Source organism: Balaenoptera musculus, chromosome 3 (genome assembly GCF_009873245.2).
Source record: "Balaenoptera musculus isolate JJ_BM4_2016_0621 chromosome 3, mBalMus1.pri.v3, whole genome shotgun sequence".
Lineage (NCBI taxonomy): Eukaryota > Metazoa > Chordata > Mammalia > Artiodactyla > Balaenopteridae > Balaenoptera > Balaenoptera musculus.
This window is the reverse complement of record NC_045787.1, coordinates 161019038-161031760: the sequence shown is the minus strand read 5'-3', so window position 1 is coordinate 161031760 and position 12723 is coordinate 161019038. Positions and strand designations below refer to the sequence as shown.

The window sequence follows — 12723 nt, the reverse complement described above, 5'->3', positions numbered from 1 at the left end:
GCCCCTGGCCAAAAACCATTCTACTTTTTGTCTTTATGAATTTGACTATGCCAGGTAACTCATACAAGTGGAATCATACTGTGTTTCAACGTTGTTGACAGGCTGATTACACTTAGCATAATGTCCTCAAGGTTCATCCATGTTGTAGCAGGTGTCAGATCTGCTTTCTTTTAAAAGCCTAACAACGCTCTGATATGTGTATGTGCCTCATTTCTTTGATCCATTCAACTGTTGATGGATGCTTGAGTTACCTCCACCTTTTGGTTATTGGGAATAATGCTTAATTGATATACTGTATTCTTGTGTTAATCCAATAAACTCTTTAAATTTTTGCTTAACTTAGTGTGGAGTGCTTATTTGCCAGTGAATCCTATGGACCTGAAATGAAAGTAAAACTTTCAGTGAAACATGGTGCTTAACCCCTTTAGATTTTTCTTCTCTACAAAACTTTTGATCTTTCCATGAAATTTAAATGAAAGCCTTACCAGGTAGAGTATTCTTGGTTGTAGATTTTTCTCTTCAGCACCTTAAATATATTGTGGCACTCCCTTCTGTCCTGCAGAGATTCTGCTGAAAAGTCAGCTGATAGCCTTATGGGAGTTGCCTTGTATGCAATTTAGAGCTTTGCCCTTACTGCTTTTAATATTCTCTTTATCTTTAATTTTCCCCATTTTAATTACAATATGTCTTGTGATCCTTTTTAGGTTAATCCTGTTTGGGACTCTCTGTGCTTCTTGAACCTGTAGGTCTGTTTCCTGCCCCAGTTTATGGATGTTTTCAGGTACTATGTCTTTAAATACATTTCTGCCCCCTTTTCACTCTCTTTTCCTTCTGGGACCCCTATAATGTGAACATTAGTATGCTGTAATGTTGTATCTTATACTGTCCTTATTTTAAAAGATTTTTTTTTGTTTGTTTTTCTGTTCAGCTTGAGTAATCTCCACTGCTCTCTCTTCCAGTTTGCTGATCTGTTCCTCTGTATCAACTAAACTACTGTGCCTTCCTTCCAGTGTATTTTTTATTCCAGTTATTGTATTTTCAGCTCTTTTTGATTCTTTATATTTTTTTGCCTTTGTTAGAACATTCTAACTTCTCACTGTGTTCACCCATTCTTCTCTGGAGTTCTTTGAGCATCATTATGATTATTACCTTGAACTTTTTATCAGGTAGATTGCTTATATGAACTTCACTTAGTTCTACTTCTGGGGTTTTATTTTGCTCTTTCATTTGGAACATTTTCCTCCATTGCCGCATTTTGCTTAATTCATTGTTTTTATATCAATGAATTTGGTAGGTTGCTTATGTTTCCCAATCTTGGAGAAGTGGCCTTATGTAGAAGACATCCTGTGTTGCCCAGCAGCACACTCCCCTCTGGTCACTAGAGCTATAGGCTCTAGGTGTGCTATCCATGTGGGCTGCGTGGGTCTTTCTGTTTTAGTTGGATGACTACTATGGGAGCGTTGGTAGGTATGGCTGGCCCATGGTCTAGTTGGTTGCCAGGAAAGCTTGTGCAGAGAGGTTGACAGCTGCTGACGGTTGAGGTCAGGTCATGGCACATCCAGGGGAGCCTTGGTTCTGGCCCATTGGTGGGCAGGGCCAGGTCATGACAAGGCTGGCTTGGAGCTCATGGGTTCCGGGGGCTAGTGCTGGCCCACTGGTTTGTGGACCCATGTCCTGGGTTGCCTGGCTGCAGGGTCAGTGTTCTTGGAGCTAGTGTCGGCCTGAAGGTGGATGGGGCTATGGCACAGAGGAGGGGTCCTGGGGCTGGTGTCAGCCTGCTAGTGGTTGGTGCTGGTTCCTGAAACAGCTGGCTGCGTGGTCCAGGGAGTCCCAGAGCAGGTCTTGGCCTTCCAGTGAGTGGGGCCATGGCCCAGGGAAACCCAGAGTGGTACTAGCCTGCTGATTGTAGGCCAGGTCTTCACACAGCTGGCTGCAGTGGTCCTGGGGTTTGTGTCTGCCAATTGGTGGGTGTGGCCAGGGCTCAGGGTTTCCCAGTGCTGGTGCCCACCCTCTAGTGTGTGAAGTCAGGTCCTGGGGCTAGTGTCAGCCCACTGGTGGGTGGAGCCAGGTCCAGAAATCTCTGGCTGTGAGCCTGTAGGAATCCTGGTACTATTTCCAGTTTACGGGTGCATGAGACTGGGTCTTGGACCCTCTGGTGGGCAGGGTCAGGTCTCAGGGCAGCTGGAGGCTCAGGGAGTCTTAGAGCACCTGGCCTGCTGGTTGGTGGGGCTGTGTCCCTGCTTGGCTAGCTGCTTGGCCTGGGGTGTGCCAGGACTGGTGCCAACCAGCTGGTATGTGGGGCCAGGTCCTGGCACTAATAAGCTAGAGGGAGGATTCCAAAATGGTGTTCGCCAACACCAGTGTTCTCATGCTAATATGAGCCCACCAAAATGGCTGCTGCCAGCGCCTTGTCCCCAGCATGAGTCCCAATTGCCTCCTGCCTCTCTGGGAGACTCTCCTATGTCAGTAAGTGGGTCTGACCCAGGCTCCTTTCAAATTACTGTGTCTGCCCTGGGTCTTGGAGCATGTAAGATTTTGTGTAAGCCCTTTAAGAGTGGAGTCTCTCTTTCCCACAACCCTCTAGCTCTCCCCAAAGTAAGCCCCAATGACTTTCAAAGACAAATGTTCTGGGGGCTCTTCTTCCTGGTGCAGGTCCCCCGGGCTGGGGAGGCCAATGTGAGGATTGGACCCTTGCTCCTTGGGAAGAACCTCTGCAATTGTAATTATCTTCATGTTTGTGAGTCATCTATCTATGGGCATGGGTCTTGACTATACTGCATCTCTGCTCTTCCTACCCATTGCGTTGTGGTTTCTTCTTTATATCTTTAGTTTTTAGAAGATCTTTTTTTGCTAGTCTTCAGGTTGTTCTCATCACTAGTTTCTCTGTAAATGCTTGTAATTTTGGTGTGCCCATGGGAGGAGGTGAATTCAGGGTCTTCCTACTCTGCCATCTTCACCACACCCCAAAAGTCATTGATTTGATGAAGTCCAAACTACCTATTTTTTCCCCCCATTTTTGCTCCAGCACTGCTCCCCTCTGGGGCAAAAGTGCCAATACTGAGAGGGGGGAGAGCACACACTTAGAGGGAATGGAACCAACTTGAACTGGACCCTGAGGGTTTCTGCTCCAGCAACTTTGGACCTGATCCCACCCTGATAGGGCAGTGTTGGCTACTCAGCATAGGAGAAGCCCTTGCTCACACCCAGCTCTGGCTTCAGCCCCTCCATCTCTAGCCCCATTGCCCACCAAGGTGATAGCTGTCAGCACACTGTGAGGATGACATGATGAGATAAAACTAGTGGTCACTTCAGGTCCAGCTCTCAAACCAAAGCCACTGGGCACACAAGAATGTATAGGGACCTTCCCACACAAGACACACATTTAACCTTGGGATAAGTAACTGTTTCACCTAATTTCATAGAGACAGAGAAAGTTAAGCAAAATGAAAAGACAGAGGAATTTGTTTCAAACAAAAGGAAGGATAAAAATCACGTGATCATCTCAATGGAAGCATGAAAAGCATTTAATAAAATTCAACATCCATTCATGATAAAAACTTTCACCAGAGTTGGTATAGAAAGAAATATCTCAACATAATAAAGGCCATTTATGACAAACTCACAGTTAATATCAAACTCAGTGGTGAAAAGCTGAAACCTTTTCCTCTAAGATCAGGAACAAGACAAGGATGCTCACTCTCACTATTTTTATTCAACATAGTACTGGAAGTCCTTGCCACAAAAGTCAGAAAAGAAAAAGAAATAAAAGGCATCCACACTGAAAGGGAAGAAGTAAAACTGCTACTCTTTGCTGATGATATGATACTTTACCTAGAATACCCTAAAGTCTCCACCAAAAAACTATTAAAACTAAGAAATAAATTTGTAAAGTTGCAGGATTCAAGATTAATATACAGAAATTTGTTGCATTTCCATACACTAATAATGAAATATCAGAAAGAGAATTTAAGAAAACAATACCATTTACAATTGCATCAAAAAGAACAAAATACTTGAGAATAAATTTAACCAAGGAAGGTAAAGACCTAGAGTCTGAAAATGATAAGACACTGATGAAGGAAATTGAAGACAATACAAATAAATGGAAAGATACCATAGGTTCAAGGATTGGAAGAATTAATATAGTTAAAATGTTCATACTATGGCAAGCAATCTACTAATTTAACGCAATCCCTATCAAAATACCCATGACATTTTCCATAGAACTAGAACAAATAATCCTAAAATTCACTAAAATTAATAAACTATTAATAGAATAAACGTCAAAATCTAAATGATCATCTCATTAGATGCAAAAAGCTATTAACAAAGTTCAGTATCCTTTGACAAGGAAAATGCAATAAACTATGACTAGAGGAGAATTTCCTCAACCTGAAATAAGGCATCATTAAAAAGCTCAGAGGTAACAACATACTTCACAGTGAGCCTGAACACCTTCTCTGTAAGATCAGAAACAAGACAAAGATGTCTGCTCTAACCAGTTCTATTTAACATTGTAAGGGAAGTGCTACCAGGGAAATTAGGCAAGAATATGAAATAAAAGCATTCCAGATTTCATAGGATATATACACGTAACTCCTCAGGCAGACACACAAAATCATACAGATGTTGTCATGGCACATACAGGAGGACACACGCAGACACAGACACAAAATCCTCAGAGTCAATGGCTCAGACACACAGATGCCCCCATAGACACATGGATCCCAAGCCCTCTGCACTCCTCCCCAGTTTTCTTTCTCTGTTTAGGACTAATCACAATCAGATATGTTATAATTTTACTTAGATATCTTCTTTCTTCTCTACTAGAATGTCAGCTTTTAAGCACACAGGGATATTTCTTTGGCTTTGTTCACCACACCACCTACTAGTAGGGCACTCACGCTTCTATAATCACTTCCAGAAAAGCACCGGTCACAATGTGACCATTCCTCACTTTGCTTTCCCATTGGAAGCTCAGTGAGGGCGACAAAGGTTTCTGTGTCCTCACTCGGCCTCCATGTCCTCTGGGAGGTCTCCTCCGTACGGTGTCCATCACCCCCCAGGTCCCACCTGCGGACTGAGGTCGCTCCGGTCAGCCTCACAGGCCGTCCCCACCGAGCCCTTGATCGCTGTCCCCTACTTGAACTTCCACTGATGGGGAGAAAGGCGGCCTCCAGACCTCGGACCCCAGGTTTCCCAGCCACAGAGAGAGCACTTTCTGGGACCCTGGAAAGCACTGAAAGCTGTTGCAAGAGCAGGTGGGGACATGGCTCGGCCCATTGCTGCCTCTCGAGAAACCTGGAGCTTGTCCTCCGATTAAGGAGGAGGCACCACCTCCTGAGCCTGCGCACTTCAGGGATCCCGGGCGTTTCGCGCGTCTTATTTGGAGACAGTGTCGCGTTGCATTCTAGAGTTTTGGGAAGCAAAGGGGCCCCAGCGGCGGAGGGTCTGGCTGAGATCACCATTTCCCACAGGACACGGGTCAGGAGTTCTGCAGAGATTTTCCTGCACCAGGAAAGGGTAGACACCAGCCTCAGCAGCAGAGCGCCAACTCTCGGTGGAGGCAGATACTGAGGTGAGGAAGCCGTGCGTGGTCGGTGCATACGCTGCCAAAAGCACGGGGTAGTATGTGCCAGAGAACAAAGGGAGGGTGGTTTGCTGACAGTGGGCTCTGCCTGAGTGATTACTAGAGTTAGGGCAAGGCAGGGTGTCCCTTTTTGACATTATTGTTTTGAGACTATTGTGGAACTGTGCTTGTTGGTGCAACGCTGCTGTTTATGTGACAACGGGGAATATTGAGTTCGAGGGCGCTGAGCCTCATGACATGGGTTCTGGGTTTTGTCCCTGCTTCACCTCACAGTCACCTGGAGTTACAACAAAGAAAACTGCCAGAGTGAGACAGTGTTGCATTTAAACGTGTTTACTGGTAAGCAGGCACAGGGTATGCTAGAGATGGGAAATATAAGCTGAAAATGGTCTCAATACCGGCTCTGGGAACACATGATGTTGATGCCCAAGGATTAGATTAGGACACACCCAGCCATATTCCACTTGGGGAGGTCTGTTACATGCACCTTTGTGTCAGGCCACAGCATTGCCAAGATATGACCCGAGAAACCTGGAGTCAACTCAGAGGTGGACTCCGAGAGCTCAATTACTTTCTCACCAGTTATGCGAATGACAGCGAGAGCAGATGTAGCCCTGGAGCGTGTTTCCTAAATCAGACTTGGTACCAAGAAAAGTCCTGTTGTGGCCCATGTCCTTTCCTAGTCCTTCCATTCTTCTGAAGAAGGATCCCAGAGGGTAGAAGAAATTGTGGAACATGTAAAAATCAAGGTTTCGGAGAGTTTAACATTCTCCTAGCATGTGAAAGCGTTTTTGTTGCTTTCTATTAGTTATTAAGTAGTATATACTGTTGGGGCCAAAATGTGCCTCAATTTTATATTGATTAATTTGGATTTTTTTTTTTTTTTTTTCCACACCATGCGGCACGCGGATCTTCCCCAGCCAGGGATCGAACCTGTGCCCCTGCATTGGGAGCAGGGAGTCTTAACCACTGGACCACCAGGGAAGTCCTAATGTGAATTAAAGTTACTTAAGAAATGGATAGGGGCTTCCCGGGTGGCACAGTGGTTAAGAATCCACCTGCCAATGCCGGGGACACGGGTTCGAGCCCTGGTCTGGGAAGATCCCGCATGCCGCGGAGCAACTAAGCCCGTGTGCCACAACTACTGAGCCTGCGCTCTAGAGCCCACAAGCCACAACTACTGAGCCCACGTGCCACAACTACTGACGCCTGCGGGCCTAGAGCCCGTGATCCGCAACGAGAAGCCACCACAATGAGAAGCCTGCGCACCACGATGAAGAGTAGCCCCCACTCGCGCACAACCGGCCCCCACACACAGCAACAAAGACCCAACGCACCCAAAAATAAAAAATTAATTAATTAATTTTAAAAAAAGAAAAAAGAAAGAAGAAATGGATAACGTAAGAGGGATACTCTGACTCTTCCTGAAAGCAGGAAAGAAATCTCTTACGTGAAGGGTCTACTGCTTGCATCTGGAGGTAGCAGGATACCCTTATGGCCCAAGATAGAGAATTCTGGTGAAGAAGCCTATAGAAATGAACCCTGTTACTTCTTTATTCACTACCCCAAGCCCAAACTCTGTTTAGATTCTTCACTAATTGGGCACCCAAAACCTAAGTTTCTTTGTCTTGTCAATTCCACACAAGTTTATTATCTCTGTCTAAAAAGTATAAAAGCTGCCTGCTTTGGCTGCTTCTTAGGTACCATTTCTATGGGACTTCCATGTGCATGAATTAAAATGTTTTTTCTCATATTAATCTGTCTGCTATCAATTTTATTATTAGTTTAGCCACAAGAACTCAACACAGGTAGAGGGAGAAATTTCCCCCTCCTAACAATATATATACTATGTTAAGTGTAGTTGTTAGTTTTCACAAATGTATAGTTATACCACCATCAAGATGGAGGACACTGTCACTCCAAAAGAACACTCTCCTGTTTGTACTGAACCCTTCCCACCCTTAACCACTGATCTGTTTTAGCTTCCTATACCTTTGCCTTTTCCAGAATGTCATACAAATTGACCAGCATATTGCCTTGAGTCCTCATGGAAAATTTGACTCTGTATCTGTAAAACTGCATATTTATACAAACTTTGTGTTCTTCTGAGTTTGCGATTTTTGACATTGCCCAGAAGAGTGGCACACATTATGCTTTGAAAACTGAGAGATTTCATTGTTATCAGCTATATGAATTAAGGTAAGACCCCATGCTTAACTTTCTTCATTTGTATGTGGGAGGAATGATGGGGACAGATCAAATGAGATACTAATAATTGTAAAGTCACATGTCAACACTGCTAAGAAAGCATAAATTAGTACTGAAAAATAAGGGGAGCAAGTCTGAACTTCCACTGCTGTCTAATGAAACCAAACTGTCACCTTTTTACCCTACCTTCCATAACATGCGCTGAAAGTGTAAACACGGATATGATCCCTGATAACAGAAAAAAAATGAGCTTTGAGGGCTTTGTGCATAAACCTCCCAGCTACTCCTCTTATAAGAAGGCATAGAAAATATCCTAGTTTGAGGATGTCAAATATACCTCTTTTCCCACTCCATTCAGATATTACTCAAAATGATACCTCTGATTGCAGCTTACCTCAGTTACTCCTTGGATAATTGCCCTCTAAACAGCCATAGCTATTTTTGGTGTTTCAACCAGGAAATCATATTGGACTTGCACAGATATCACTCTACTCATAGGAAAATGCATGATGAGCTACAGTTGTGCAGATGACCTTTACTCAAACCCAAAGGAACTCGAAAGTTTCATGGGGTACAAATTGTGTCCTTCAGTCTGAATAGCAGCAAAATGATAATGCCAAATCAAAAGGCAATTTCAATTCCCTTCAAGTGCTAATCAGAAACATAAATACTATGAAAACTGATAGCCAAAAGCAATGGGGAAACTCACATCCCAGATACCCATGTCCAAACTCATGATCAAACAGCACATGCACTAAAACTTTTAGCTATGGCTAAAATGAAGATGAACCATGTCTATACCAACCATTGCTGCTAATCCCAAGAATGCAGGACTGAAGTATTGTTTACATCCACATCCAAGCAGTTCCTCAGTATTTTAAGATGTTAGATGGTGGAAAAATGATCAGTGGTGACATCCTCACTCACTGAGGCCACTACCCTCCATAAAAAAGATATACAACATACCCTGCCTTCCCTATCATCTCACCTGTCATCCTTTCCTTTCCTTTCACACACTTACATTCTTTTATAAAAGCAAAGGTTTCTTATTTAACCATCTCTCTTTTCCCACAAAAATATAAGCACCCAGAAGTTCAAGAACTTCTTTTATACTTCCATATCCAGAGCCTAGAGTGCCTGGAAAATTTTTGCTAAACTAGAAATGTTTTTAGTCTACACTGCCTGGCATATGAGGGATGTTGAAAAATTAGCATCAAGAGATTAGTCTCTGAGCAAGAAGGTTTCACTGGACCAGGTATCCTGACTTTTTCCCTTGCTTGGTTTGTGTTCTCTGAAAATTTGTAAGCTTCATTTGACTCATAAAGGAAATAACAAAAGAGAATCTAATTTGCTAAGGAGTTTGTCATTACAAATACATATATTAAGTGTGTACTTCTTTTAAAATCATCCAGTACACTGCAGGAAATATTTCAGTATTTAGACAAGAAAGGCAAAACCTGTTCCAGATGACTGGGAGCTGGCCTCACGCTCCCCAAGAGGCCTAGATATATCCTGTTGAAGAGAAAAATGTGACACACATCCAACATCAGACAAAGCTACTCTGTGACCATGATGGATCAAAACGAAAACAAAGACATTCTAAAACCGTATCTCTATAAATAATAAAAGAGAACAGATTCTAAAGTTTTTGTTTTGTTTTGTTTTTTGTTTTTTCTGGCCACACCAGAAAAACAGGATCTTAGTTGCAGCTTGCAGGATCTTAGTTCCCCAACCAGGGACTGAACCGGGGCCCTCGGCAGTGAAAGTGCGGCGTCATAACCACTGGACTGCCAGGGAATTCCCTAAAGATTCTAAATGACCAAAATTCCCCTCTTCTCACTAATGATCGGTACTTCTTAAAAATTAACTTCAGCATCATGCCATTCTTTCTGCCTTGTTAGATAATAACTATTATGATTACCCATGACAGAATTTAGCTCACTTCCTCACAGCATCCAATGTAGAATAACGTCTTGCTTCCTTGAATAGCAATCAAATCATCTAACACAAGTCAAAATCCAATAGGAAGTCCTCAAGTGCACTGCTACTGTTACACCCCACATTTTGTGGTCATTCCTATTATGAGAACTCATTACACCCCTCCTTCTCCTTGACAACAGACGTGATCATGTTGGTCTTGGCAAAAGGGGACAGAAAACACCATGATTTAAGTGCTTGGTGTTATGAATGAATAAGAAATTTCATGACAGAAATTATAATAAAAGAATAAAAAATAAAGAGTGCCTGAGGTAAAAATACCTGCCCTTGTATGCACAATAATATTGACTCAATGTATAATGATTAGGTGGAGAAAATTACAAGTTGATCTGAAATTCCATAATTACAATGGGATATTTAATATACCCTCTCAGGAAATGTATTTCCTAGCAGATGAGTGCTTGTTAAACAGCTAATAAAATATTTCTAAGAAAAAGCTACAAAAGCACTCATTAGAGAAAATAATGCACATACTTTGAATCTTATACAATCAAAGAGAACTGAAAACATATTCAGGGATTACACTCAGATGTGAGTAAAAGGAAACACTGAGAATCTGCCCGATATGAGGAAGGTGCTGATTCTACATGGAAGGACTGGGTCTGAGCAGTCACTGCACAGTGAAGAACAGGAACAAACTCCCAGGTAGTTCTTTTGGACTGCAACACAAAGGGGAATCAGGAGCACAAAGTCAACAGCAGTATTAACAGACCAAGGTGTTATTACAAATTAGAGCTTATATGAATACAGTCTAGAGAACAGTGTTCAGAGAATATTCTCAACCACGACAGTCTAAATTTCTTGCCAGATGGACACAGTGGGCTTGCAGGAAAATCCAAACTGTGCTGAATCTTCCATGTTGAACTTTGGAAAACACTGTGGAAGCCTACAGCTCTGATCAAATGGAAGTCAAACAGTCTGTGGTGGTTTTGAGAATATTCTCTTTTTTTCCAGTTTTATTGAGATATAACTGACATACAGAGGTGTATAAATTTAAAGTGTACAGTATGATTTAACTTATATACATCATGAAAGGATTATCACAATAAGGTTAGTGAACATCCTTCATTTCATATAGATACAAAATTTTAAAGAAATAGAAAAAATTTTTTTCCTTTTGATGAGAACTCTTAGGATTTACTCTCTTTAACAACTTTCTCATGTTGTACATTACATCCCTAGTACTAATTATTTTATAACAGAAAGTTTGTACCTTTTGACTGCCTTCCTTCAATTCCCCCCTCCCCCTCACACCTTGCTTCTGGTAATCACAAATCTGATCTCTTTATGAGTTTGTTTTCGAAATATAAATGACCTATAACACTATGTTAGTTCCTGTTACACAGCATGGTGTTTCAATATTCCTATATATTTCAATATGATCACTAATATAAGATTACTTACAATCTCTCACCATACAAAGATATAATTATTGACTACATTTCCCACACCGTACATTTCATACCTGTGACTCATTTTGCAACTCTAAGTTCCACCTCTTAGTCTCCCTCACCTATTTCTTTCCTCCCTTACCTCTTCCCCCTCTGCCAACTACCTGTTTGACACAGTATCTGTAACTCTGTTTCTATTTTGCTATGTTTGTTCATTTGTTTTGTTTTTTAGATTCCAAAAGTAAGTGAGATTATACAGTATTTGTCTTTCTCTGTCAGACTTATTTCACTTAGGATAATACCTTCTAGGCCCATCCACAATGTTGCAAATGGCAAAATTTCATTCTTTTTTATGGTTGAGTAATATTCCATTATATATATTATAATATTATAAATATATATAATAATATATATATATATGGATTAGATTGGTCCTTTTGGGACTGTAATTCCTGAACCTGGATGTCTGTTTCCTTACCAGGTTAGGGAAGTTCTTGGCTATTATGTCTTCAAATATGTTTTCTGCCCATTTTCTCTCCTTTCTTTCTGGGACTCCTATAATGAGAATGTTAGTATGCTTGTTGTTGTCTCAGAAGTCTCTTAAACTGTCATTTAAAAAAAATTCTTTTTCCTTATTTTCTGTTCAGATTGAGTGATTTCCACTACCCTGTCTTCCAGTTTGCTGATTCATTCCTCTGTATCATCTAATCTACTACTGATTCTTTCTAGTGTATTTAAAAATATCACTTACTGTATTCTTCAACTATTTGGTTCTTTGTATTTTTAAAATTTTTGTTAAAAATGACTAATTTGGGCTTCCCTGGTGGCGCAGTGGTTGAGAGTCTGCCTGCTAGTGCAGGGGACACGGGTTCGAGCCCTGGTCTGGGAGGATCCCACGTGCCGCGGAGCAGCTGGGCCCGTGAGCCACAATTACTGAGCCTGCGCATCTGGAGCCTGTGCTCCACAACAAGAGAGGCCGCGATAGTGAGAGGCCCGCGCACCGCGATGAAGAGTGGCCTCCGCTTGCCACAACTAGAGAAAGCCCTCGCACAGAAACGAAGACCCAACACAGCCATAAATAAATTAATTAATTTAAAAAAAAAAGTGGGACTCCTGATATTCATAAAAAAAAATAATGACTAATTTCTCTCTCTGTTCACCCATTCTTCTCCCAAGTTCTTTGAGCATCTTTATGATCATTACCTTGAACAAGCAGATTGCTTATTTCTGCTTCCTTAGTTCTACTTCTGGGGTTTTCTCTTGTTCCTTGTTTGGAACATATTCCTGTCACCTCACTTTGCCTAATTTGCTTTTTAAATTTCTATGTATTTGGCACATTGCTTGTTTCCAGACCTTGGAGAAGTGGCCTTTTGTAGGAGACGTCCTATGTGTGCAGTGCTCTCTCCTCTGGACACCAGAGCTATATGCTCTAGGTATGCCCCCTATGTGGGTCCTTCTTGTGTAGCGGGCTGACTAGGCGTGGCTGGCCCTTGGTCCAGTTGGTTGCCAGGTCCTGCCTTGTGCAGAGGTTGCTGA

The 12723-nt window shown here is 42.1% G+C and overlaps 1 protein-coding gene across 1 annotated transcript in view; it reads right to left on the bottom strand.

The window, feature by feature from the left end:
- LOC118893406 (zinc finger protein 709-like) overlaps nucleotides 1–12723 on the bottom strand; it is an 82404-nt gene that overhangs the window by 57307 nt on the left and 12374 nt on the right. The gene's annotated exons all lie outside the window — the stretch shown is intronic.